This window comes from Schistocerca gregaria, chromosome 6 (assembly GCF_023897955.1).
Source record: "Schistocerca gregaria isolate iqSchGreg1 chromosome 6, iqSchGreg1.2, whole genome shotgun sequence".
Lineage (NCBI taxonomy): Eukaryota > Metazoa > Arthropoda > Insecta > Orthoptera > Acrididae > Schistocerca > Schistocerca gregaria.
In genome coordinates, this window is record NC_064925.1 from 245851913 (window position 1) to 245858052 (window position 6140).

A 6140-nucleotide genomic window follows, 5' to 3' on the forward strand; every position below is an offset into this window, starting at 1 on the left:
GGGTAAGAAATACAGTAGAAGAAGAATGGGTAGCTCTGAGGGATGAAGTAGTGAAGGCAGCAGAGGATAAAGTAGGTAAAAAGACGAGGGCTGCTAGAAATCCTTGGGTAACAGAAGAAATATTGAATTTAATTGATGAAAGGAGAAAATATAAAAATGCAGTAAATGAAGCAGGCAAAAAGGAATACAAACGTCTCAAAAATGAGATCGACAGGAAGTGCAAAATGGCTAAACAGGGATGGCTAGAGGACAAATGTAAGGATGTAGAAGCTTATCTCACTAGGGGTAAGATAGATACTGCCTACAGGAAAATTAAAGAGACCTTTGGAGAGAAGAGAACCATGTGTATGAATATCAAGAGCTCAGATGGCAACCCAGTTCTAAGCAAAGAAGGGAAGGCAGAAAGGTGGAAGGAGTATATAGAAGGTTTATACAAGGGTGATGTACTTGAAGACAATATTATGGAAATGGAAGAGGATGTAGATGAAGACGAAATGGGAGATACGATACTGCGTGAAGAGTTTGACAGAGCACTGAAAGACCTGAGTCGAAACAAGGCCCCCGGAGTAGACAACATTCCATTAGAACTACTGACGGCTTTGGGAGAGCCAGTCATGACAAAACTCTACCAGCTGGTGAGCAAGATGTATGAGACAGGCGAAATACCCTCAGACTTCAAGAAGAATATAATAATTCCAATCCCAAAGAAAGCAGGTGCTGACAGATGTGAAAATTACCGAACTATCAGTTTAGTAAGTCACAGCTGCAAAATACTAACGCGAATTCTTTACAGACGAATGGAAAAACTGGTAGATGCGGACCTCGGGGAGGATCAGTTTGGATTCCGTCGAAATGTTGGAACACGTGAGGCAATACTGACCTTACGACTTATCTTAGAAGAAAGATTAAGAAAAGGCAAACCTACGTTTCTAGCATTTGTAGACTTAGAGAAAGCTTTTGACAATGTTGACTGGAATACTCTTTTTCAAATTCTAAAGGTGGCAGGTGTAAAATACAGGGAGCGAAAGGCTATTTTCAATTTGTACAGAAACCAGATGGCAGTCATAAGAGTCGAGGGGCATGAAAGGGAAGCAATGGTTGGGAAAGGAGTGAGACAGGGTTGTAGCCTCTCCCCGATGTTATTCAATCTGTATATTGAGCAAGCAGTAAAGGAAACAAAAGAAAAATTTGGAGTAGGTATTAAAATTCATGGAGACGAAGTAAAAACTTTGAGGTTCGCCGATGACATTGTAATTCTGTCAGAGACGGCAAAGGACTTGGAAGAGCAGTTGAACGGAATGGACAGTGTCTTGAAAGGAGGATATAAGATGAACATCAACAAAAGCAAAACGAGGATAATGGAATGTAGTCTAATTAAATCGGGTGATGCTGAGGGAATTAGATTAGGAAATGAGACACTTAAAGTAGTAAAGGAGTTTTGCTATTTAGGAAGTAAAATAACTGATGATGGTCGAAGTAGAGAGGATATAAAATGTAGACTGGCAATGGCAAGGAAAGCGTTTCTGAAGAAGAGAAATTTGTTAACATCGAATACAGATTTAAGTGTCAGGAAGTCATTTCTGAAAATATTTGTTTGGAGTGTAGCCATGTATGGAAGTGAAACATGGACGATAACTAGTTTGGACAAGAAGAGAATAGAAGCTTTCGAAATGTGGTGCTACAGAAGAATACTGAAGATAAGGTGGATAGATCACGTAACTAATGAGGAGGTATTGAATAGGATTGGGGAGAAGAGAAGTTTGTGGCACAACTTGACTAGAAGAAGGGATCGGTTGGTAGGACATGTTTTGAGGCATCAAGGGATCACAAATTTAGCATTGGAGGGCAGTGTGGAGGGTAAAAATCGTAGAGGGAGACCGAGAGATGAGTACTCTAAGCAGATTCAGAAGGATGTAGGTTGCAGTAGGTACTGGGAGATGAAGAAGCTTGCACAGGATAGAGTAGCATGGAGAGCTGCATCAAACCAGTCTCAGGACTGAAGACCACAACAACAACAACTTGTATGTGGGAACGTGTTGTTTTATAAGTTTATGTTGTAAAGCAAGCTGTTGATGTATTATTTTTGCTACATTGTCATGTCTTCTGGGGTATTCTGTATTTGCTAGTATTGTACATCCGCTTGTGATGTGATCTACTGTTTCTATTTGTTGTTTGCAAAGTCTGCATTTATCTGTTGTGGTATTGGGATCTTTAATAATATGCTTGCTGTAATATCTGGTGTGTATTGTTTGATCCTGTATTGCAATTATGAATCCTCCCGTCTCACTGTATATATTGCCTTTTATTAGCCATGTGTTGGATGCATCTTGATCGATGTGTGGCTGTGTTAGACGATACGGGTGCTTGCCATGTAGTGTTTTCTTTTTCCAATTTACTTTCTTCGTTTTTGTTGATGTTATGTGATCTAAAAGGTTCTAGAAGTGGTTATGAAATTGCAGTGGTGTAGCCAATGTATTTTTTTGAGTGATTGCTTTGTGTATTTTGCTAGTTTCTGCTCATTCTAGAAAGAATTTTCTTTAATTGTCTACCTGTCCATAATGTAGGTTTTTTATGTCGATAAATCCCCTTCCTCCTTCCTTTCTGCTTAATGTATGTGATATATTCTATATTTGTGGAATTGTCATCGTGTAAGTGTATTGAGTGCTTCTAGGTCTGTGTTACTCCAGTTCACTACTCCAAATGAGTATGTCAATATTGGTATAGCATAAGTATTTATAGCTTTTGTCTTGTTTCTTGCTGTCAGTTCTGTTATCTTTAGTAATTGGTTGAGTTGTTGCTGCCAGTAGTTTTAGATCAACCATGTACAGCAAATGTGTGATTTTTTGTGGGTATGTTCCAGTAATGTTGTACCCATAATTTGTATTATTTAGCATGTTGGATAGTGGATTCAGACCAAGGCAGAACCAGAAAGGACTTAATGAGTCTCCTTGGTATATTCCACACTTAATCTGTATTGGCTGTGATGTGATATTACTTGAATTTGTTTGGATATTAAGTGTGGTTTTCCAATTTTTGATTACTATGTTTAGGAACTGTATCAATTTAGAATCTACTTTCTATATTTCCAATATTTGTAGTAACCATGAGTGGGGTACACTATCAAAAGCTTTTTGGTAATCAATGTATGCGTAGTGTAGCGACCTTTGTTTGGCTTTAAGCTTGATATGTCACCTCTGCATCAGTTGCTCTTCACATCCTCGTGCTCCTTTGCAACAGCCTTTTTGTTCTTCATTTATAATTTTGTTCTGTGTTGTGTCATTAATTTCTGTGTAATGACTGAAGTTAATATATATTGTTGGTATGCATGTAAGTGTATCAGGGAATGTGTATGGGCCTGCAATGTAACTGTTAAATAATTTAGTTAGATGTGAATATGTTGAGGTGAACTACTTTAGCCAAAAATTTGCTATATCGTCTTTTCCAGGGGCTTTCCAATTGTGAGTAGAATTAATTGTTTGGGTGACTTCATGTTGCAAAATTATCACTTCAGGCATTTGTTGTATCATCTTGTATGTGTGTTTCTGCTTGTATCCACTGTGCATACCTGTGTTGTTGTACCGGGTTTGACCATATGTTGCTGCAGAAGTGTTCCATGTCTGTTATGTTTGGTGAATTGTCTATATTAATGTGTGTGTTATCTATTGTCTGGTAAAATTTCTTTTGGTTTGTGTTGAATGTTTGGTTTTGTTTCCTTCTATTTTCACTTTTTTTGTATCTTCTAAGACGTTTGGCCAATGCTAGTAATTTCTGCTTCTTTTCATCTAACCGCTCTATCGCTTATTGTTGTGAGATTTTACCTAACCTTTTTTGTTTTTTGTCTGATATTTCATTTCTTATAAATTGTGTTAGCTGTCCAATGTCTTTCCTCAGTTTTTCTATTCTGATATGTAGCCTGTGTTGCCATGCTGGTTTTGTGGGTTTCTTCCATGTGATGGTTGGTTCTGATCTCTGCCTAGTGTGTACATTTAGTGTAGTGAGTGCTCCTATATAAACCAGTAGTTGTAACTCTTCCATAGTTGTGTTTTCATTTATTTTGTTGTGTATGATTGTGTTGATAGTTTTTATTGTTGTTTCGACTTGTGGGTTATTTGACGGTCTATGCAAGAATGGTCTAATGTCTGTATTTGTGTCTTTGTATTCTATATATGTCAGCTGAAATTTTTCTTCTATATCTAACGTGTGTCACTTCGTGTTCTATTTGTACTTGTTCTGGTGGCTGTCTTAAGATTTCGTTTTCCTCTGATTGTTTAATTGATGCGTGTTGTTGTTTTTTTTATTTGCTCTGTGATTTTTGAGTCCATTACTGTATTTTCTTCTTCTTTTGATTGCACATTATTTGTTGTACTTGTTGTTTTCTAATTCTGACTGGGGTATCCCGTTATTTTTGATTATTACATGGATCTGATCAGCTAGTCGTTCTGTTAAAAATTTTAATTCTGGGTATCTGGTAATAAATGTTGTGTATACTTGTGATCTGTATCCAGTTGTGTTGGTTCCTAGGTTTGTTGCTTGGTAATAACAGAAGATGAGGTGTCGATTAACTTCTTCTGACCATCTCATCCTCTGTCTTTGTTTTCCTTCTAGGGTGGTTGCAGGAAGCATATCCTGCAAAACACCTCTGTTTGGATTTAAATCATTTTCCAGTTGGCTAGCAGTGTTGTTACCATTGTGGGCAGGCATAGGGTACAAGCGTTGTCCCCAACCATGACGGCACTTGTCCGAGGCTTCTTTAGTTCTGTCCTGAACCAACTAATCACACTAAAAGGGGGGTTAGCCCTATTAGTGGTTTGTTCTTTTCGTCGCCTTTTACGACTGGCAGAACATACGGGGGAGCCCATTCTTTTCCCGGGCCTCCACGGAAATTATTATTATTATTATTATATAAGTTCATCATAGTTAACATAATTCAGCATTGTGTACATTACTTTTCACCAGCTAGTGATACCTTGTATTGTAGTATGACTGGTCACACACACACACACACACACACACACACAGAGAGAGAGGGGCTATTCACAAATAACTTCATTCATAATTTCATTAAATGTCTTTCATGTACTAATACTTGCACCTGCATTTATGTAGCTGACATTTCAGGTTTGTAATTGACTGACATCTTTGTTTACTCAACGAAACTGTCATCCTTCATTTGTTTTCCTTTCTTTGCTAAAAATGTCAAATGTGTCTTCAAATATTTATAATTCACAATACAAAGTGACATGGATCACAATACAAAGTGACATGGAAAGTACTGCTCTTTTTTTCCCTTCTTCAGCAGTTGTTTATTATATGCATGAAAGAAGAAAGTTTTACCTACACACCCTATTTCTCTCCATAAGCTCATTCCAGTTCTGTGGCATGCCTTCATTGATACACAAATGTGTGTGCCGTATCAGTACCAGTTCCTCTTCTGGTCACTAAGCCATTTCTGCACTGTGCGAATCACCACCTCATCTCCTCAAAATATCTTCCACAAATGCTACCCTTCAGTGCCCGAAACACTTGGAAGTCCAAGGGAGTTGGGTCAGAGCTGTAGGGAGAAAGGGTAAAACTGCCCAACCCTGTTTCATGATGTGTTAATAATTCCTCAAAATTGTCTGAGGCTGAGTATTATCATGTTGAACAGAGACATCCTGTGGGTTGTTATAGTGCTAAAGTTGCTGAAAATCTTTTGTAAGTGTGGTTGATGTGACCACATAAGCCTTTCAAATTAACCGTACTGTCTCTTGGCATCACACTTAGAATCACAGTTGTCACGATCTTACTGGCAGAAGCAGTTACATTGAATTTTTCTTCTGTGGAGAGTGAAGATGACTTCATTACTTTGGTTATCTTATTGTTTCTAAATCAAAATGCTGAACACCACATTTCATCATCATGTCACAATCCAGGCTGCAATGGTCTCCCCTCAGTTTCAAAATGTTACAACTCAGAAAAAATTGTTTTATTTTTTCTGTGAGATTTATGTCCCACCATAACATAGCATGGAATCCATCTTGCATACACTATTGAATATCCAAGAGTAAGGCTAATTGCATCCACACTTCATTTGCTGATTGACAGCAGCAGTGCCAACTGCAGAGTCATAATGCATTGATCGTCACGAATGAGAACATCAG

At 37.9% G+C, this 6140-nt stretch overlaps 1 protein-coding gene across 2 annotated transcripts in view; it reads left to right on the top strand.

The window, feature by feature from the left end:
• Positions 1 to 6140, top strand: part of LOC126277962 (reticulon-4-interacting protein 1 homolog, mitochondrial-like) — a 148608-nt gene that overhangs the window by 137912 nt on the left and 4556 nt on the right. The window lies entirely within an intron of this gene.